This window comes from Cupressus sempervirens, chromosome 8 (assembly GCF_028749045.1).
Source record: "Cupressus sempervirens isolate cs-2001-9-10 chromosome 8, ASM2874904v1, whole genome shotgun sequence".
Classification (NCBI taxonomy): domain Eukaryota; kingdom Viridiplantae; phylum Streptophyta; class Pinopsida; order Cupressales; family Cupressaceae; genus Cupressus; species Cupressus sempervirens.
In genome coordinates this window covers 389,317,783-389,342,030 of record NC_143125.1, presented here as the reverse complement: position 1 = coordinate 389,342,030, position 24,248 = coordinate 389,317,783, and positions in this window count along the sequence as shown.

Here is a 24,248-nt window from a genome sequence, read left to right as displayed (position 1 = left end):
CGAGCTGCCTGCAGCTCTGCCTCCAAGGCACGGATCCTCGCAACCTGCTCCTCTCCTCCAGCTGGCTGCTCTGCAGGTGCCTCTACCCTCACCGCTCGCTGTCTCCTCAAGGGCACCTCCTCCTCTCCACCATCAAACTCTGAGGACTCCTCTACCACCTGCATCGCCTGTGCTCGCATCCTCCTCTGCCCTGCTCAAGAACTCTCCCCCTCCATCTGCCTACCCCCTCTCCCTCTCCCTCTCCCTCCGCCTCCTCCTCCTCCGCCACCACCTCCACCTCCCACTCCTGCAGGTGCTGCATCTGGATGTGTGAACCGAGGGAACGGGTGCCTCTGCATCTCATAAAGATACCTCGAATTAGCCCCTGCATCTGCCACATTTGGGCGATAATCCCAGGGAGTCACCACTAGTGCTGCGATATCTCGAACTGCTGTCTGATAGTCCAGCATCGACAACCATCCCAATCCATCATCTATGTGCATCCGGGCATAGGTAGTGGTCTCCACTGACACCACCTATCGCTCTGCAAGCTATCGCCATACGCGACTGATCACAAACTGCTCCACAATGTCTGTAATCCAACCCACCAGCGGTCTGCTATACCGCATGTAGTCTAACTCCCATGAATCTGACCACCGCTGACACTCTCGGTATGGTCGCCATGTGAATGCTGTTAACTCATCAAACAGGCATCGGTAATAGGTCACATCTCCACTATGCCTTTGTGGGATGAAACCTCTATAGCAAAAGATGTACGGCTGGCTGCGCTCTTGTGGCTGCACCCGTGGTCGGATCACAACAATGTGCTCCCAAGCCTAGATCTACGCTAACACTGCTCCGCATGCTCATGACCCACCCTCATGGTATACTATCTCATGAAGCTCATGGTACATCTCTGCCAATATTGCAAGCCCCCATGCCATCCTACATGGTCGGGAGATCAGATCATATACCAGTTGACCCCATCCTAGTGGAAAGCCCTGCTGGCCTCAGTCTGTCACCAGGGCCTGGGCTACCAAAGAGCATAACAAGCTGGGCAAAGGATAATCATATCCATACTCAGTCATCGATCTCTCCCAACTCAGGTGATGGTCCAGAATGGTCACATCCTGGAAAAGCTCCTGCACTCGCGCTCGCCCCTTTGTCAGGGTCGTATCATAGTACACCTGTGCCATCACCAAACTTAACATCAGTACACCTGGCACCCAACATTGAAATGGATAAATCAACAAACTACTAACCAAGTAATTTATCGGCTCGCCATGGCATGGCACTCGCAGAATGCGATATACGTCCTCCAAAGTAATTGACGCCTCCCCGGTCGGTAAGTGAAATGTGTTATGCTTGCTATGCCACCTCTCTGATAGCGCAGACAACAAACCATGGTTTGCCCAAATATGGGGCATCCGTACAACCCAACGCAAGCCCATAGCCACTAGCGTAGTCTGCTCCTCATCGCTCAAATGCTGCACAACGCGCAAACCAACCACCTTGGGAACTCTAATATGTAATGCCGGGAATACCTCCTGTCCAGGTAAAACAAGCAATCATCAGTAATAGTCACATGACGAAAAAAAGCATTCAAAAAAACAACAAAACTAGCTGTGCAAAATTTTTTACAAAAAGAGTGCGACACATTTTTTGAAACAGTGTCACGCGACACTTTTCTAAATAGGAGTGCGACATTTTGCACCATGTCGTGCGACATTTGGGTATGGCCCGCACGACACATTTTTTTGAATGGTGCGACACATTTTTCAAAAAAAAAGTGTCGCACGACAGTATTTCTAAGCCCGTGCGATACTTTAAAAGTATTGCGCGACTTTTTTTCAAAAAACTTAAAAACATGCAAAAAACTCGCAAAAAGCCCGAAAAAGCAACAAAAAGGTAATCACTTACCGGCGCCCCATATCGCTCTGGCCGGTTGTGCAACCGGCTATGCTCGAAATAGTGTCGATGAAGAGGAATGTTTTCCTGAGCCATGATGCTATGTGGACCACACAAAATCTCTCAAATCACAAAAAGACAAATGAATAGTGAAAATGACACTTGGACCCCTTTTATAGCCTCCAACCTCATTTTGACCTAATTTTTAAACTCCTCAAAATTGCGCAAAAATTGCACCCCTAGCTAATTTCGACGTTCTGGACCCATTTTTGGGATCAAAATTGAAATCTGAGTTCATCTTAATGGTCAAAATCGCATTTTAAAATTTTATCTTCTTCTAAGCAGTTAGCTGACTGTTTGAGGTCTAATCTTTGAATCATCGCTGGGGCATCTTCATTTCTTCATGACTTCATCATTTCTATGCTTCATATCTCCTTCTATTCACCTTTTCACATCTAAATCATCTCTCTACTAGATTTGACCTAATTTTTATGCTATATCCTTCAAAGTCAACTCTAGTCAAACTAGGGCATTTTATCAATTTCTTATAGTCATTCTTGGGTTCTGAATCATTTATCTATCATATCAGACATTGTTATATCTCAATTTTCTCATGTCTAGCTACTTTCTGCTTCCTCTTACCTCATTTCGATTTCGATCCCGAGGGGGCAGAAATACTCTATTGTTGATTGTTACAACTATCTATTTCTTAGGAGCATTTTTTTGACCTTATCACTTGATCTCGATCTATTCGCTTTGCTAGATGTTAGAATTCTTTTCGGATCCTAACATCATCTTCCTAATGCTCAGTAATACTGCTATCAGGCTCTGCATTCAAGACTTGCTCTTTATTTCTGCATTTCATTCTTTGGAATCAGATATCTATATCTATCATCGCCTAGTTGGCTTCAATTTTCTTTGACATAATGCGTTCCCAAATCGATCACGCATTAGTCAAAGAGGGGAAAATGTAATCACCTAAAAATGGTCATCTAGACTATTAGCCCCCTTCTCAGCATTTAGGCTAAATTAATTTAATCATTTATCTAGACCAAATTGCTAATAATCAATTTATTTGATTATAACCTATAGTTTGACTATGATATCCTAAGTTCATTATTTGATTAAAAGAACATGTCCCCTTTTAATTAAATAAAAGACCCCATTCTTCTAACCCACTTAAAGTGCACACACAAAGTCCTTTTTTATTTTGCAATTAAAAAAAAAGGCTTGTGAGACTTTTGTTTTATGTGACAAGTCAACTTATATTCTATTGGTTGACTTGTGTGTGCAAATGGATCACTCCTATTTTTGAATTCAACCATTGATCATCCACCATCTTCATCTTGATCTCCACCGTCCATACATCTTTAAAAGGGAGAGAGCTTTCCCCCTCAAAGGATCCAATCCATCTTTTGAATATTGTTATGCTGCAAGTTTTCTAACAGATTTCTTTGGAGCTTTGTGGAGAACTTCTCATTTCTTGTCTCATTCTTTCATTCCATCATATTAGCATAAGATCACATGGAATTCTTAGCATAGTTGCATGTTAGTTTAGCTTTGATTCTTGCAATAATCTCACATAGTTTAAATAATGGTATTGTAACATCTTATTCACATTCTAGCATAGTTGCATCTTGCATTTTCATTCAAGTTTAGTCTACCATCTTGCATTGCATCTTTGAGGAACTCATTGTAGACACTTGCATTCTTGCTCTTGTCTCAAAGAACCTCTTGTTGCATGGTTTACTAGCAAGAAGGACATTTCTAAGGCTTGGCTGAGAGCCTTCATGTTTGAATACTAGCTTCTTGCACTCCGTGGATAGGGAGCTCTAAGCTGGCATCTAAGCATTCCAACTCATGGAATCGTTTGGATAGAATGGTTTAGAGTGGGACACTTTTGAGTGTATAGTGACAACTATACCTTGTGTTGCAATCCCAATGGTAGGATTTCCATTGTGTTGTACCTTTTTCTACTTGTTTGATGTCCACTTGCCATTAGATCTGCATTCATATGCTTATGTCCATACTTCTGAAAATTATGGAAATATCTTTCAAATCTTTGTGTTCTAAAGGTATTGGTCCTGCATCATGTGCCAAATGTCCTTGCTTTTTGCACTTGTGATAGTAGCCCATAAATTTCTCCTTAGGGTTCTGATTTGAATTGTCACTTCTGCAAACATTTGTTGTATGGCCTAACTTTCCACAATCATGACAAGTGATTTTATAGTTCTTACCTTTGGTATTTCTTTGTTCACCACTTTTAGATGATTCTCCTTCTTCAATGCTAGTGTATCCCAAACTAGTAGTATCATTGTTAGATCTAGGAGATCTCATAAGTTTCTCAAAGTATTTGATGGCTTCACTAGGTTTGTTGAAACTTTTAGTAAATTTCTTTTCTTTTCTTAGTTCATTCCTCAATTTTTCATTTTTTAACTTTAGGGTTGTTATCTCAATGTCCTTTCCATTCAATTCATGATTGGCAATCATCACTTGATTCATTGTTTTCAGTTGCATGTTAGCAATCCATTGTACCTATGATGTATTCTCTTCCAGTCTGTTGGTCAATGTTCTTTTGTAATCTTCAATCATGACTTTGTCTTCCTTAGCTTTCTTTTTCTGCTCAATCATCTCGCATAGCAAGATTGATTGAACTTCTTGTTCTATCTTAAGATTTTTGACCTCTTTAGTTAGGGCACCATTCTTTTCCATCAGATCTATAACTGTTGCATCAAACTCACTTGAGTTTCCATCTGCAAACAATTCAGTGGTATCTTCCTCTTGATAATGTGTTTCATTTTCCTCAATAGCTATCTTTTTGCTTCTCTTTAATGAGTGCTTCAACTCATCTCTTACTTCATTGAGTTGGTGTAGGGAAAGCTAGATTTTAATCATTTGGTTCTCAATAACCTTTCCCAATTTGTAGAATTCCATCTCCAAGATCTTTCCTCAAAGATACAAAGCTTTTCTTTCTAAAGAACAAGGCTCTAATACCAATTGTTGGAATTAACAATGGGAAACAAACTCTGAGATGGGGGGTTGAATCAACACTTCAAAATTTTAACCATAAAAAACATTCACCACACATCCATCTCATAATTTATCATGTAAATTGAAATAGCTAGCTACACATAAATAACACATGACACAATAAGTTTGTTATCCATAAACCCTCCAATGAGAAGGTAAAACTGGAGTGGGGATGACACCTGCAAATCTTTATTGTTGCAATAGTAAAGTGTAGCCAATTAAGGTTACGATAAGTTTGACCATAAACTATGATCTAACCTATGAAAGGTCTATCCCGTTAAAGTCTTGCAAATACTATTAGGTCTCACCCTATTAAAGGATTTAAGCACCCTATTAGAAGTGTGCCTTGTTAGAGGACTTAAACTTGCAATAAAACAAGCACTCGATTAAGAATTTCACACAAAAGCCTATTAGGACTTGAAACCAGTCAAAGCTACTATGTTAAGAGATTTTCACTGATTCACTTATTTGAATGTTTTAGCATTGATCCTTCAGTTAGCACCTCTATGCTAGATATCAGATCTCTTTCCTGATGTGTACTTGATCTGCTTGATCATATGTATCTATTTTGTCCTTTAACTACTATGTTATGCTCTCTCTAACTGATTTTGCAATTATAGCATGATCATAACTTCCACAACCACCATGAATGCTCTCTCTACACTTAGAATTTTCCCTTCTCTTCTCATCCATACACATAAACTCTTAAGGGTTTGCCCTCCTTATGAAGACTTAGGTGAGCTAGGGTTGGGTAGGAATCAATGATTGTGATTCACCCATTTTGTCACTTAGAACATTCCTTAATTTGATTGGTTGAATGCATTGCATAGGGATTCTCAATATACCTTCATATATATCTTCTAAAATCGTAAAAAAATCCTTAAGTCAGCCCAAAAAAGGTTTACATAGGAGTTTGTGTCATTACAAACAACTATGTCCAAAACTATTTTCTCGATACTTGAAAGCTCTAATGCTCGACATTCACTACATCTTCAATGTTGGAACTCGACTCCTGGATGTCTTGGCATCCACTATTTTACTCAACATATGTATCACTCGGCATATATGTCTTGCTCGGCACTTGATTGACGTGACACATACCATTTGCTTAGCACTAATTGCGTATATTGTTTGGCATACACTACTTACTCAACACATACAGAGTTATTATAAGTAATAACTTAAGTATTTTGTCACTGCCCTGTCAAAACCAAAATGGGATCGAATTTTTTTATGCTATTACACAAACTTTGAGTATTAATTATGGACAATATGTGGACTCTTATAATTCATGTTATATACTAATGTGAATATGTCTTTATATTATGCCAAGCTTAAATACTTGTTGTTTTGATGATAATATGGAATGTGTTTTCAAATCACTAGACTTAGTATCTCCTATAGCCATTATCATTATGAGTCTTGCAACCACTATGGGAATTACTGCTTGAACTCTATTTATATGGATGAAATGATGAATCATATGAAACATTTATATTGAGTTGATTCAAGATTGTAGGATTACTAGTTAGAACGTGCAAGTAGCAGATGTTGAGGAGAAGGTGGAGTTATCACTTAAAGACTTCAGTAGGACCATGTCAAAGAAGGACTCTTTAGCAATGGATAAGGAAGTGATTGATGGATTGATTGTCACTTAGTGAAATGCATTAAAAAATGCTAAGAGAGATTCATCATTCACCATAGATTAGCAATAATGTTTCTTTGTGATCCGTTAATCTAGAGCAGTGGCTCCTTCATTCCTCCAATTGTTATGACTCTTTCCTCTTTCTCACTATGATCATTCTTCATTTTAAAAAGGATAAAATTGTAATAAACATTCCCCTATTTCTTGGGAGTAATTAGTTAGTTAGTCAAGATTTCTTGAATAAAAGGGTCATGTTTACTCTTAGAAGGACAATGATGATGGATTGATGTACATTGGAATTGTAATTAAGTTGTGAGTAAGCTGATATATTGGTTGAATCTATTACTAATAAAGTTATGAATTTTTTTACCTAGATCTTATGTGTTAATCCAGACACTACCTAAGGGGGTCCGCTTAGGAAGTTGTCTTCTTTCATTTCCATTAAATTTGGTTATTTGCCAATATTTTCAATTATGTTTTTTGTACTATTTTTCAGCAATAACTTAGTGTGACTATTCCTCCTACCAATAGAAAATACAGAGCTATCTATTATTATTACAGCCACTAGGAATAGAGTCACATTTTTTTCTAAAAGGCAAGTATAGGTTGATTTCTTGTAATAGGAGTTAGATCAATAATTACATTCTAGTATAATGATTCTAGGTAGACTCTATGTCTGGAAATGGAACTTAGTGCATATACCATGCTAACCCATTTCAAGTTTATGTCTATGGGTTGATGATTAAATGATGTCTTACGTTGTAAGTTGATTGCTAGTTGAGATGTCCAATCACTGAGTAGTAGGAATATATGTTCCTAATTCATAAACCATATCTAGGACATTACATTTTTGGTGTCATTGTCAGGGATTGTGTCAGACTAAGACCTATATTTAGACATATAGTTGCATTTTCTAATTTTCATCTTTAGAATTCTTGTGATTAGTTTATGATTACTTTTACTGCATGCATAGAAGAAGAGACTGCCTTGGGAGATTTATTCTACAAAACAACCCCTTTGAAGTAGAAAAAATTGTTGAACCTGGGTTGGAAATTCCCCAAGAAGAAGAAGAAGAAGAATTGTTAGAACATCCATTTGCTAATGCCCAGGAAGAATGTCTTCACCTCCATCCTCATTAGGATCACTACATTTGAATGACTTTTTTTATGAACTAGATTATCAAAATAACTAAGCCCTTTTTGTCCATTAGTTGGGACAACAAAGAGGACCACCACCTCCACCGCCCAGGATGACACAACCTACGTTTCCCTTTCCTATCCCTAACCTGCATGACAATAACAATTTGAAGAATATTACTACTTCTAGACTTCTAAAGTTGTATGGCCTCATTACTGAAGACCTTGACACCTTCCCTTTTAAGTTTTATATTCTTTGTAGGAGTTATGATTATACAACAGATGTTTGTAGACTAAAGTTGTTTCCCTCAATTTTAAAAGAGTCAACTCTTAGATGGTTCATGGGATTAGGAGCTAATGTTGCTACAACATGGGAAGATATGAAGGACTTGTTCCAGGAGAAGTATAAAGAATATTGTCGAGGAAGTGATATGAGAGGGGATGATATTTTTAAGATCTCTCAACAAGAGGACAAAAGTATGGAAGACTATGTCTCACAATTTTTGTTCAATCTTCAGAAGAATACTCAACATGCCTTGAATGAAGAATCACATAAACCTCTTTTCCTAAAAGGATTTAATGATACTTGTGTAGAAGCTCTGGACCTCATGATGGGAGGTGACATTTCTTACAGTAGTTGGGATGTCATTAAAATATTTGTTTAAACTACTTAAGAGCAACAATGAATAAGGGAAGATGATTTAGGCCTTCCCTTGGCAAGGCAAGTGGTTCTGGCATATCAGAAATGGAGATTTCCAATCTCTTGCCAGATCAACTATTTTTCTACTCAGCTAGATACAATGCATGCTAAGAAGAAACAAGAGGACTTTGAGGCAATTTTAGTTGAGTATTGTTTACACTATAGTCAAAAGAAGAGAAATTATCGGTGCAAGACACTAGCCAAGGTGGAAATTCAACCAATGCCCACAAGGTTTAAAGCTATTGATGAGAATGGTGAGGTTCTATATATTTCTACAAGTAGGCCATAGGCCCAATTTCAAGGTATGCCACTTAAAATTTATGGTTCTTATAATAATAATAAATGGTAATACCAATATCCCCATAATTTTAGTCCACAAGCTCCAAATTGGAATAACCTTTGGCTCACCCAACAACAATGGAATAATCCCTGGCCCAATCAATTCACATCTTAGAATAAATAGCATAACTAGCAACAACCTTCTTCCAACCAATGACAACCTCCACAACAAAACTAATGACACCCTCTATAGGGGAATTAGCAATAAACTAACTAGTGGAGGGGAGACCAATAGTGGAATAACCAGTCTGTTGGGCACCTGCAACAACCTCAATAATAGACCATTATGCCTCCTCTTATTTCCCACTAGGGTAACAATCCAAAGGAAACTCAGTTGCCTAGCCAGCCTCCTCTTGATCCTAATAGCCATCTCCAACAACAACAAGCCTATTCTATAAATCCTAACCAATAACCAACATATGCCATTAACCTAAGGTCTAGAATTGTACTACATGCACCTACTCCACCTACAATCATTGAAGTACTAATTGAAGAGAACGAGCCAATCAATACTAATAAGCCAATTCGAACTCAAAAGTTTTTCCAAAGTGCTTCCATTCTCACTAATTCCAACACAACTTTGCCACTCTTTTGCACAAGGGTTGCTAAGTGAAGTTGTGGAAGAAGTGAATGACTTTGCTGCTAGCCTTCTAGACCAACTAAAACAAATGAGTGTGAAAATACCTTTATTTCAGTCCATAAATGAAGTATCCTATTTATAACAAAGCCATTAAGGAAGCTTGTCTTAAGAGGCCAGGAAAGAAGAAGAAGGACCCACAAATTGTACATGTCCTAGGAAAATTATTACATTTGATGCTTGATAAGCTTACCATCCCAAAATAATTTGACCTCTAGAAGTCCTATAATAGAGATATCAATAAAATGAGTCAAGATTAGTAATGCATTGGTAGATCTTGATGTTTCCATCAATGTCACTACCAAGGATCTCATGGTCCAACTAGGTAACCATGAGCTGAGAATTATACATATAGTCTTACAATTAGCTGATAGCTCTACCATAAAACTTGATGGTGTGATAGATCATGTAGTTACCCTAGATTCATGGGAGTATCTTGTTGATTTTATCATCTTGTCAGCTAAACCTATCTTGGAGGGGTATCCAATAATCATAGGAAGACCTTGGTTGGCTACGATAGATGCTTACATAGGTTTTAAGTCTGGTAAAATGCAAAATTTGGATGGAGATAATATGAAGAAGCTAAGTCTCTATGCACCAACCCATCCTCAACTTGAATTAGGAGATGTAGTGTGGCTTGAGTTAGGCAATTATGAATAAGAAGTGGAGGTTGACATTATTACCAATTTGATGATGATTACAAGGTCCTGATTCATTGAAAAGGAGGAGGAAGAGGAAGTGCTTTCTAATTGCTTGAAAATAATTATGGCATGGACACTCCTCTATGTGGCCACAATCCATCTTCCTTGCAAACTATTCTTCCATCATCCATATCATTCCATTATCCTACAACCTTTGATTATTTGCATACCCTACTTCCTTATGAGGTGGAAATTCCCTCTCTACCTAAAGTCTCTATGATCAAATTAATTAAAAAACTAGAGGTTGGCAAAGGTAAAATGTTGAACATTAACATTAAACTCACTATAGAGGAAAATGAGTCTCTTGTGCAAATGCTTAGTACCCATAAAACAACCTTTGCTTGGGATTATAGTGACATGAAAGGACTTGACCCAAAATTGTACACCCATAGGATATTCATTAACAGTGAGTCCAAACCAGTTAGACAAGCTCAAAGAAGAGTTAATCCAGCCTTAAGGGAAATAGTCAAGGAGGAGTTACAAAAGTTACTTCATGTTGGTTTTATTTACCCTATATCACATAGGCAATCCGTTTCTCCATTGGTTATTGTACCAAAGAAAGGGGGTAAATGGCAAGTAAGTGTGGACTATAGGGAACTCAATGCAACAACTAAGAAGGACCATTTTCTCCTTCCATTTATTGATCAGGTTTTGGGTAACTTGTTAGGTAAGAAGTATTTCTCCTTCCTTGATTAATAGCTATGACCAAATAAAAATAGCACCAAAGGACCAAGAAAAGACCATGTTCACATGCCCTTGGTTTACATTTTCTTACTTAGTCTTACTCTTTGGACTTTGAAATGCTCTAGTAACCTTCTAATGAGTTGTTCTTAGCATCTTAGTAGATATTTCCCATAATTACATGGAGATTTACATGGTTGACTTCATTGTGTATAATTCTACATTTGAAGAAGCTAAGAATAATTTAGCCAAGGTATTGTAAAGGTATAAGGACCATAATCTTTCTCTTAATAGTCAAAAATGTTTTATGATGATGTGATAAGGCTTTTTATTGGATCATTTTATCTCTACTACATGAATGCAAGTGGATCCATCTAAAATTGAAGTAATTTCTAGTTTACCTTCCCCTCTCACACAAAAATAACTCTAAATTTTATTAGGTCATGCTGGTTATTACAAAATATTCATCAAGGACTTCAAGCAAGTTGCACCACCTTTGTACAACCTACTCAAGAAGGATAAGGCCTTCAAGTGGACACCAGCATGTGAAAAAGCCTTCCTTGATCTCAAGGTTTCTCTTACCAATGCTCTAGTGTTAAAAGGGCTAGATTGGTCATTGTACTTTCACATTCACATTGATGCTTTAGATTATGATGTTGGAGTTGTTTTGGGAAAAAAAAGTGGTTAAACTGAGCATGTCATCTACTATGTGAGTAAAAACAGACAAGGGGCATAATTGAATTATATTGCACAGAAATGGAGATGTTGGTAGTCATATATGCACTTAATAACTTCCGACACTATATTACAGTGTCTCCTATTTTTATTCATGTTGATCATGCAACCATTTGGTGTCTAATGAATAAAAGCCTAATCAAATGCAGATTGGCAATGTGGTTGCTATTAATGCAAGAATTTGATATAATAATAGTGGATAAACATCGTAAGGCAGATATAGTTGCAAATTTCCTCTACAAAATTCAAGACAAGGTGATCCTACAACCATTGAGGATGCCTTTCTTGATGAACACTTGTTTTTTTTATAAAAGACATGCAACTACGGTATGCAGATATTGTTAATTACTTAGTTGTGGGAAGAACTACCACTACTCATGTCTCACCTAAGGAAAAGAGATTTTTGGTTGAAAAGAGTTTTCATTTTTCATAGATTATAGATTGTATGTTCTATATTGGACCAAATCAAGTTATGAAAAGACATGTAAGGGAGGAAGAAACCTATGAGATCTTGTATGCATATCATGACGAACCCTCCGGTGGACATTTTGCTACCAAATGCACAAACATGGAGATCTTGAATATTGGTTATTATTGGCCAAAATTGCATAAAGATACCACAAAATACACAAAACACTCTAATAAGTGTTAGAGGATGGGGTGACCTACTAGAATTCATGAGATGCCCTTATTTCCACAAGTTATTGTTATACCTTTTGATAAATGGGGACTTAACTTTATTGGTCCTATCAAACCTACATCAAATAGTAAGTCCTATATCCTTGTCTATACTAATTATGTAACAAAATGGGTAGAGGCAAGAGCCATGAATCATTCTAGGGATAATATAGTGGTAGATTTCCTTTATGAAGAACCATTTACCTTATTTGGTGTTCCTAGGAAATAATAATAGATTAGTGAGCTCAATTTACTTCCACATTAATCACAACCTTAGTTAATCAAAACAATTTAAGGCATAGAAAGTCTAAACCCTACCATCCACAAGGCACTGACCAAAATAAGATAAAAAATAAGGATATTGAAGCAATTCTTACCAAGATGGTGAATATCCATAGAAAGGATTGGGTCGACAAGTTACCTAAAGCCATTCAGGCTTACTAAACAGCTTTGAAAACAACCACATAGTTCACACTATTTGAGATGGTGTATGGAAAGCAAGATGTGATGCATATTAAGTTTGAACATAAAACCTTAAGGACTAATTTATAGGTGGATATGGATTTAACCACAACACAAAGGGAAAGAATCATGCAATTGAATGATTGGAAAAGATAAGAAAAATTCCACTACAACACACTAAAATGATTCAACATCAAAGGATTAAGTTGCATGAAAAATTTATTAAGGAGAAAAAGTTTACTGTTGGAGATTAGGCACTATTATATGACTCTAGATACAAGGATAATCAGGGTAAATTATAGACAAGATGGTTAGGTCCATATGATATTATTGATATGTTTGATAATGACGCTATGTAGTTTCAAAAAATTAATGATGTCAGGTTTAAGTTGTTGGTTAATCAGAATAGACTAAAACCTTATCACATGCCCATTAGTAGAGATGAATTTCTTCATTAGTTTCAAGAATCATAGGAAGTGGTAGTTCCTACAGCCAAAGAAACTAAGCCTCATCTCAGTTCCCAAGGAACCACTAGAAGGTTTATACATTTTGTATAATAAAGAGGGTTAATTTTTAACCCTTCTCTCTATTCATTCCATTTCACACTCTATACTCATTCATCCCATTTCTTTATCTTCTATGTCATCCATCTCCAATTCACCATCATTCCACTTTCTTATTAAACTCCACATTTTAAAATGACTTTGCAAGCAGAGGATTAATGTTCTATCATTAAATTTTGAAGGTACACTCACATCTAAAATTTGAATTTTGTTTTATTACTTCATTCATCACTTTTTTGCATTTAGTTTTATTAGTAAGTGCTCTTCATACGTGACTGCATTTCTTATAATTAATTTTGCACACATCAACTTTCATAATTTCCCATTCCCAACTTGAGACTTGTTTCCATGAATGTACAATCTATTTTTTCAAATATTTACTTCTATTAGATGGTATCATGATGAATTATAGTTAACTGAGTTTAATAATTCACTTCTGTAACACTTTCTTTTCATACCTACACTATTGTATACTAGACACTTGTGCTATGCAAATCTATTTCTCTTCTTTTTTGTGTTATTGAACATTGTTCAACAATTTTAGTTGAGGGAAGAGGTCAGTTTCATCTTAGTATTTTTTGGGGTTTTGTGTAGTTGTGTTCAAAAAGTCATTATTGGTGGGGGAAGTGAATTGTGGTGAAACGAGAAGTGGATTTTCAAATATTTTTTCATAGAAGAAAGATGGGTGGTAATCCAATTCAGCATGAGCCAATGAATCATCATTTGATTTTGCAAGATGTTTGACATTTGCAGATGTTATGGGGGGTATGGTTGGATTGATTATTTCCTCAAGTTAACAATGTTTGATGAGGATATTGTAGAAGAATTCATGAGAATCTTTCATAATGGTAGGGAAAGTGAAAAGGGGGTAGTTGCTTATGCATCAATCAACCAAATTGTGCAGGTTTCTAGCTTGCCAAATGAAGGGGAATTATTTCCCCAAAACAAATATGCAATGAGTGCCCACACTAAATTCACTTGACCTGCAGATGGTCCTCTTGACATAGACAAGTAAGGGACTAAGAGGGCCAGTCTTCTAGAAAAATGGAGCCATAGGGTGATGAACATCATCAAGCATATTACTTGTGAAGGTAGGTTCTCCATTTTGCACTCCTATCATTTTAAACTTCTATCACATTTGAGACATAGGAGAATGCTGAATTTTCTTGACCTTCTTTACAATTTGAAATTTTGCTAATGAGTATAAAAAGGGTAAGCTAAATTCTATGTCACACCATTTCTTAATTAAATTTCTTATTGAAAGGTCACTTAGGGATGTCTATAAGATGATGTGGGAAGACTTTGTAGTTTATAGAAGATATGACCCTAAACCATACAATGTTGGTCCTTGGGGAAAACCTCTTACTCAAAAACATAGGGGTTTCTACATCCAAGACTCCTCCACTAGCGAATCCTCTTAGTTTGCACCTAGTTTGTTTGAGTCATTAGATAATATACCCCTATTTGAAAGAATGGATAAGTAAAAACCTAAGGTTGCATCTCTTGAGGCTGGCCATTCCTCTTAGAAAGGAAAAGAAAAAGTGCAAGAACAAGGCCCCAATATTACCTCTAAAAATGGTAGTAAACAAAATCAACCAAAAGAAACACTTTCTCTTGCAACCACTCCATTCAAGAATCCTAAACCAATGTCTACCCCACAAAGAAGAAGAAGTAGGATATATCGCCAGTCAAAACCAATGCAAGAAGCTATAGAATTACATTTCAATTCCTTGTCACATAATTCACCCTCCACATAGCCTACAAACCCTTACTCTCCTCAACCAAAATTTCTACATTTTATACATGAGGAGATGGAACAAACTATGGAGGCAAGAGTTAATCCTGATGTTGGATTAGGTACTTTGATGGAGGCTTTGCAACAGATACAAAGTGAATCACAAAGAATGACATAGGTGAATGAAGGGGTGGATACTAGATCTAATCATAATCAGGTTATGCAAGATTAGTAGTTTCTTGAAGTAGTTATCATTGCACCAATTCATCAATGTGTGAAAGAAATACCAAGGGAAGTTCTTGCAGCTTAGCCACAAGAAGAAATTGCAAAGCATGTGGAGCAGTAACCAATCTAGACGAGTCAGTATTGAGGCTAGGTGAGGATTGGATGTAAGGGAGCAGATTAGCCAGATGGAGGATAATGAGATAAATGATGTTCCATCGGCGCAGTCACAAAAGATTAAAGCCCAAAAATGGTCTAGAAAATATAGATCCTAAATACTAAAGAAAAAGGACAATGAGATATCAATCAAGGACATGGAGACAATAAATTGAATTAAGAGGAAGATGTAAGAGAAGATGCCATTAGGCCACCTCTTCATCTCACTACCTTTTCTGCAAGTATGAAATGTTATAAGGAAATGATTGATCAATAGAACATGTATCAAATAGAAATTTGTAGGCTAAAAAAGGTGATTCAGAATAAAGATGTGGATATAACCAATCTCAAATAAAATTTTAATTAGGTGATCAAGTTGGTTCTATGGATGCTTGAATGTAGGTCACCTTCTCTTATTTATGCACTTTATCTCCAAGAGTTATATTTGAATTTCCAAATGATAAGGTTATGGAAGGGAATAATCCCTCATTAACAACTCCTAATGAGTTTTATGAAGCATATAGGGACTTAGTTGAACAGCTTAAGCATTTTCTTTGTGAATTTTATTGAAATAAAGTTGTTCTTCCACATAACACCGATTGGAATCATATATGTTGTATCAGCTATATTTATATCAATGCTTTAATTTCTTGGATCTAGAATGAGATAACTAGGGGAGAACAATTTCACACTTATTAGTATGAAGAATATATGAAACCCCTTTTAGCCAAAAAGGAATCTAGAATTGGTTGCAAGATATACTTTGACTAGTAGAAGTTATGGGCTAAGCAGAGAGCTAGACCACACATTGAACCTCTCAGAAAAGAAATTTTGTATCAATATGAGAGGGTTGTGAATGCTAAATTTTAGGTTGCTTTAGATTATTTTCATGATAGCTAAGGGGACATGACCATCCAATTATAGTCCTACTCTCTCAATCTTCTCCAAAGCTACCACAATAAGAGCCACTAGGTTTATATAGAATGGTTTAGAAAAGAAAGAATATTGGCTCTCATTGATAATACAACCATCCATCCTTATGTGGCCATCATTTTTCTATCAGGGGTGAGAACACTATGTATGAAAAAGATGAGAGGAAAAGAACTGGCAAGAATTAGAGTAGATGAAGGGACATTTATGGAGTTTCGAGGAAGATGAGTGTGGACAACAACTAAACTATGACTTAAGGGAATTTGCAAGGAGAAAGAACCATCAAAGGACCAATAGTTGAATCAATTAAGGGGAATGATGAGCACCAATTTTGGAATACTTAGGCTAATAGATAAAATGATTTTCATATACTTTCAATAACCTTTTCAAGAGCTTTTTATGCTATTACACATACTTTAAGTATTAATTATGGACAATAAGTGGAAACTTATAATTAGTATTATATTTTAATGTGAACACATCTTTATATTATGTCATGGTTAAATATTTTTTTCTTTGATGATAGTATGAAATGTATTTTTAAATCATGTGCCTAAGTATTTCTTGTAGCCATTATAATTATGCGTCCTACAACCACTATGGGAATTACTGCTTTAACTTAACTTATGTGGAATAAATACGTGGATGAAATGATGAATCATATGAAAGGTTTTATGTTAAGAAAACTTGAGATTGTAGGATTACTAGTCAAAACATGTAGATAACAGAAGCTAAGGAGAAGATGGAGCTGCTACTTAAGTACTATTGTAGGACTATGTCAAAGAAGGGATTTTCAACAATGGATAAGGAAGTGGTTGATGGATTCACTTTCACTTAGTGAAATGTATTAAAGGATGCTAAGAGAGATTCATCATTCACCCTAGATCTAGCGGTAGTGCTTCTTTATGATCCATCAATCTAGCGCAATGATTCCTTAACTTTTCCAACTGCCTTGACTCTTTCCCCTTTCTCATTATGATCCATCTTCATTGTAAAAAGGATAAAACTATAATAAACATTTCCTCGTGTCTTGAGAATGACTAGTTAGCTAGTTAGTTAAGATTTCTTGGATAAAAAGATTATTTTTCACTCTTAGAAGGACAATGATGAGGTATTAATATACATTGGAATTGCAAATAAGTTGTGAGTAAGCTAATGTATTGATTGAATCTATTATCAATAAAGTTATGAAGTTTTTCACCTAGGTCTACTATGTTAATCCAGACACTACCTAAGGGGCCCCACTTAGGGAGTTTTCTTCTTTCATTTCTAGTAAAGTAGGTTAATTACCAATATTTTCAAGTATGCTTTCTATACTAGTTTTCATCAACAACTTATTGCAATTGTTCCTGCAGCCTATAGAAATACAAAGTTGCCCATTGTTCCTGTAGCGACTAGGCATAAAGTCAAATTCATTCTAAAAGATGAGTGTAGGTTGATTTCTTGTAATAGGATTTAGATCAATATTTACATTCTATAAATACTATTCTTCGTTGAATCTATGTTTGATAAGGGAACTTAGTGCATATACCATGTTGACCCATTTCAAGTTTAATGTCCTTAAGTTGATGATTAAATGATGTCTTAGGTTGTAACTTGTCTGACAGTTGAGATGTCTAATCCCTAAGTAAATGAATACTTGTTCCTACGTCATAAAACATAACTAGGACACTCCACTACCAATTTGATAGGGTTCATTATCATCCAAATTGATTAACCCAAAATTCTCTTGGATATAATCAATAAAATAAATTCTATGGGGTGTAGCATGAAATGAATCCCCTAAATTTAACCCATGAATCATCTACATTTTCTAGGGAAAGAAGAAATTCCTCTTCAAATTTATTACTTACCACATTTTCCTTCTTATTTCTTACCTGTTTATCTCCTTCATGATTCCTTTGAGGCTTGCAATCTTTCTTCTTGTGATCTGACTATCCATAGTACCAATAATATCTTGGTCCTCTAGTTTAAGACCTCTTTTCGATTGATTTTTCTCTTTATTTCTCATGATTTCTAGAGTTATTTCCTCACTATCATTTTGTCTCTACTTTTTGCATTCTAAACATTGTCTGACGTAGATTTACTTGAGTTTTTCCTACAAATTTCCTCACTCAAAATAACAGAAACAATATCATCAAATTTTAAGGTATTTTAACAAAAAATAGAGTTAGTAATATCAATTACAAATCTATTCCAACTTTTAGGAAAATAATTAAGAGTTGAATGAGCCTTGACTTGTTTATTAAAATTAACATTTATAGAAAATAATTGATTGGTAACTATATTAAACTCATTTAAATGATAAAAAATAGACCACCTTCTACAATCTTCATATTATATAAACACTTCATGAGAAATACCTTATTCAAAGCATAAGGCTTTTCTACAACTTCCTTAGGGTTTTGTTAAATATTTAGTTATCATCACTTTTGTAATATTAAATGTCATTTATTGTGCTAGGTATATTTGAATACTTCCAAGTGCTTTTCTATCCAAATATCCCTGTCCTCATTTGACACATTTAGTGCTTTCTTGGATTTTTCTCCCAATGGTAATCATAAATCCTTTTGATAAATATAACATTGTTATAATGATTTAATGATTTAGAATAACTGAGAGGGGGGGGGGGGGGGGGCGGCGCGGGGTGGGGGGGGAGTGGTGGGGGAATCAGTTATCCTCAGGTCCAAATGTACCAATTCAACTTTTAAACACTTCAAACAACTTAAACAAACTCAGATATCTATTAGGTCTCTACAACATATCATAAAAAAATTAACATTCCATGCAATATCTCAATTCTCTGTCTCTATATGTGTCGACTGCCAATAAATAAACTACTGTAGAATATAACATGAAAAAAAAACATCGACACATGAAAGTAACACTTTGACATTGATATTTAACATGGAAACTCAATTTAGACCAATTAGTCTCTGCAATTCTTTTTATAAGATCATCTCTAAAGCTCTTACTCTTAGGATTTTGTCTTTATTACCTAATCTGATTTTGAGATAGCATAATGGGTTTGTTCTAGGTAGGTAGATATTGGATTCTATTATCTCGGTGCATGAAACTATTCACTCCCTCACCAAATTCAAGAAAGAAGGATTTTTATTAAAGTTGGATCTATCCAAGGCTCATGATAGGGTGGATTGGGAGTTTTTAAAGTGTGGTCTAGAAGCTTTTGGGTCTAACAAAAGATTTTTGGATTTGGTGCATATGTTGGTTTTCTGTGCCACCTTTTATGTTCTTGTTAATGGATCTCCAACTCTTTTCTTCTAAGATTCTTGTGTTTTAAGACAAGGGGATTTGTTATATCCTATTCTTCTCATCCTCATGGCTGAGTGTTTAGGTAGATTTGTGGAAAAAATGGTTCAAAAGGGGGAATTTATGGGTTTGAGACCTTCTAAGGATTTAACCTGTTCTCATTAGCAATTCGTGGATGACTCTATTATGATGGGAGAAGCCTCAGTAAAAAAAATGTGAGAATTATTAAAAAAGCTCTTAAGGATTATAGGTAGGCTATAGGACAAATTATTAACTAGAAAAAAAGCTTGATCTATTTCATTAATGTTAATGTGAATAGACAAAACAAAATTAAAAGAATTATGGGTTGTGACATTGGCAGCTTTCCAGGGTCATATCTTGGTTTACCTCTTTGTCTTGACCTTCCCAAGTCCTTCTAGAGTTCCTTGATTGAAAAAATCCACTCAAAGTTAGCTAGCTAGAAATAATCCCTCCTTAGCTAGGCTGGTAAGATATTATTCTAAAATCTACTTTACAGAACATGCCCCTGTATGCTTTGAGTGTTTTAAAGATACCTAGGAAGTATGCTTTAGCCATTGAAAAAATTCACTAAATTTTTTAATGGATTGGGATGGAAAAGAAGAAAAGAATGACTTTGATTGCTTGGGATAAGGTTTGTATGCCCATCAAAAAAGGAGGGCTAGGTCTAAGAAATATTAATAGCACGAATGATTTCTTACTTGCTAAGCTTATTTGGAGATTTTATAATGAAGATGGAGAATGGAAAGAAATATGGAATGATAAATAGAATAGGGAGAATCAAGGCTTTAATCTTTTCCTTGGCAGTGAGGATACTTAAGGGGGTTTTGTGATTTAGAAGTAGGCTTAGAAAAACAAACAAATTATTAATAAAGGGGTAAGATGGAAGGTTGGAAATGTTAGGTCTATTCAATTTGGAATGACATATGGATTCTTAATCATGCTCTGAGTTCAGATCATAAGTGGAACGGGTATATGTATCAATGCAAGACTATTTTTGGGACATATGTTGCTAATTATTGGGAAGAAGATAAATGGGTAAACCTTACTAGAGTGGATGAGGCTCTTAACAACCTTAACAAAATGTTGAATGTTGTCTTTTTAGTTCGGGAGAAGGATGCTTTAATATGAAAATTTAATCCAAATGGATTTTTTTCTGTTTCATCTATGTATGATAATACTTTTGAAGACTATCATGTGCCTTGCTAGGCTAAAGCCTAGTTTAAAGGCTTAACACCCAAAGTGAACATATTTTTTGGGATTTTATTGCAAGATAAAATCCTTACTACTAACAATTTAATGAAAAAAGGTATGTGTCTTATCAACATATGTTATCTTCATAAGGAAGAGGAAGAGTTGTTCAATCATTTGACCATTTATTTTTCTTACACTAGAAAGTTATGGGAGAGTATTTGTAGACTTCTGGATGTGGATTGGGTTTTCCCCTTCAGTATTGAAGATTTATTCTTAGCCTAGAAGTCTCCTTCTCATAATACTCTACTTATTAATTTATGTGATTTTATCCTTTCATATTTATGTTGGGGTGTTTAGAAGGAAATAAATGATAGGTTTTTCAGGGGTAAGGAGACTACTTCCATTCAGATTTTTCATAAGATTAAGCATATGGTGTGATTGAGAATATTAGGATAACCAGGAATGGTCAAGAGCCTCAAAATGATTGGGAAGCCAAATTGATCCAAAATTGGAACTTGGAAGGAATTAGATACTCTCAGAATGATAATAACCTTAGAAACTTGGCTAGGTGGGATTGTCCACCATAGGGATGGTATAAGATTAATTTCTATGGGGCCTTAAAGGGCGATCCAGGGACAACGAGTTATGATGTTATTATCTTAGATGAAAATGGGGATAGTTTGGGTGTTATGGCTATTCCTATTAGAGATCAAACCAATCATGTTGCAAAAGATAATGCAACTCTCTATGGTCTTTTATTTTCCAAGAGCATGAATTTGGAGAAATTTTGGCTAGAGGGGGATTCTCTTAATATTATTAACTGCCTTAATAAAGTTAATAACCCCTCCTGAACCATCCATAATATTATGTGCAAGGCTAGTAATTTGATTAATTCCTTTTTGGAATGAGTTATCACTCATAACTATAGAGAGACCAACAAAGTGGTTGATTGGGTTGTGAACGTGGCATGCAAAAGCCATACAAAAATTATAACGAATTATGGTAACAACATCTGTATTGATGGACTATCATTGATAGAGTATGACAAGGTTAGAAGTATGCAAAATAGTTTTAATAATGATGGAAATGACATTTAGGAACAATTTATGATTTACAAAGGAATGGGGAGTTGTGGGTTATGATTATATTTGATGAGATAACTCATTCATTACCATACAAATTTGTGGGTATTTTTGCATAAGAGAAAACTTTGTTGTTATTTTGATATAGATATCTCCTTTTGCCTTAGTTTGTTAGGACTATGAGGAATTGTTATAGTTTGAGGATTATGGGTGGTAAGAGAAAGAGGGTTGAGCCCACAAGTTGCAAGGAATGGAAGCAAAAGATTGAAATTTAGGATATTTTAAAACATGGTCAATTTACAGGCTTTATGGAGAAGTTAAATGATAGTACTCTAATCATAACTTGCCAGTTTATCAAGACTTGGAAGAATGGAAGTAGCTTGGTGGGAAACTAGAGAATGGAAGTCACAAAGGACCTTATAGCTAAAGCTACATGTCTTGATATGGATGGGATCAACTTCTATAGGGATAGGAAGTTGTCCAATCGTGCTATTAATGAGTTTGTGGGGATGACCAAGGAGAGAAATAACTTGGTCAAAATTGGCAACTCCTATTTTAGCCCTCATTCCATTTCCAAACCATTGAGGTTTATTAAGTTTTTTGTGATTGAATACCTAACCCTTGATGGTTGTTTTACAAAGATTTTTGGGCACCACTTTATGCTGATAAGTCATTTTAGGCACAGGGTTAGAATTAATTTCCCTTTCTGCCTAAGGTAGTCACTGGATAATACCATTTTAGCTATCCAAAATGACCTTGAGGGGGCTCATGCTTGTCATGAGGGTTTGACAGTGCTAATCATGAATCTTCTTAAAGCAAAAAAAGTGGATAGACCCAATATCACTAAAAAAATCCTAGAGTATGATACTGAGGGGAGTGATCAAGATGAGGTTTATGAAGAGGAAATGAAGGAGGAGGAAGATGAGATGGTTGAGAAGAAGACAAAAAACCTTTCACTTGGGTGCTTGTCTACCAAGAAAAGGAAGAGTAAGGAGGTGGACTATGAGATGGAGACCAAATTTGATGAGGATCTTGAGGAGGTTATAAGGAAGAAAAATAAAGGAAAAAGTACCACTGTTACTTGAACTAAGGCGAAGAAGATTGAAAGAGTTATGAACATTCCCTCAGATGACGAGCCTCTAATAAAAAAGGAGTTGAGAGGTAAGAAAGTGTTATCTCAAGGGAAGGATGAGGACAAAGGTATCAAGGAGGTGGATACTAAAAGAGACACTATGGATATGGACAAGGAAAACCTGAATTCGAGCAAGGACCATGATGAATAGGGGTATATGAAGGATATCTTTGGAAACCTGAGTGTGATGAATAGAGATATCAAAAGTATGAAGGAAAAAAAGTAGGATATCAAGAGGGATTTTGATAAGCTAAGCAAGACTACCAGAGGTGAGAGGACTCTTGGTCAACATTTGGATAGACTCTCTGATGTTATTGGAAATGCAAAAGAAGTCAAGAATTTAATGAAGAGAGCCCCACCTCTAGAAGTGAAGAATAGAGCCATAGAAAAAATGATAAAGGATATACAAAAAAGATGGATGTCATAGGAAAAAAAATTGACAACACTGAGAATGTGGTTAAAAAATTTGTAGACCAGAATTGCTCCATCTTGAAGACTATTTTAGATAACATTAAATCTTTATTGGACAAAGTAGAATAGGGGAGAATCCAAGGTTTTAAGGACATGAAAGAGGATCAAGGCTACAAAAAATGCACTAGGACTAATTCAAAGATGATAGAGGTTATGGAAGACAAAGAAATTGATGAGCTAAAAGTCTCTACTATGAATATCAATATCCTTGCAGATCAAGCTATTGATATACTAAAGAAATTGTAGCTTTCCTAGTGCTATCTTTTTGTTGGCTTTTTGCTGTCTTTTCCCGTTTGTTCTATTAAGGCTTCTTGTCTTAGTTAGTTTTGTTTTTTGGTGCTGATGCTTAGTTCCTTGTGGGATTTCTTTGCTTATTTTGTTTGATATTATGTAAAAGGTTTTGGGTCCTTCAAAACCTATTTTTACTTAATCAAAACATGGCAAACCAATTTGGAAAAAACCACCAAGTAACATGCTACCAATTTTTCACTCTTCTGAAGTAAGCTCAATTAAGAGCCAACCCTATTAAAGGCTTTATAACACACTATTAAATATGACCCTTTTAAAGGATTTAATCACCTTGTTAGGATTGGCCTGGTTAGAGGACTTTAGAACATTCCATTAGAATGTAACCTTGATAAAGGATTTACAAAATGATTGTTAGGTCAACCTTGAATAAAGGATCTTGGATTGATATAATGGTTAGAATGTAATAATAGGTTTCATCTATAAAGTACAACTCACTTTGCAAATTTAGATCTTCATTCACTCATCTATTAGTTCATTGACTTGCCTTCATTAATATCTCCATGACTAATATGCTTGGCACCTCCTTAAGCAATCA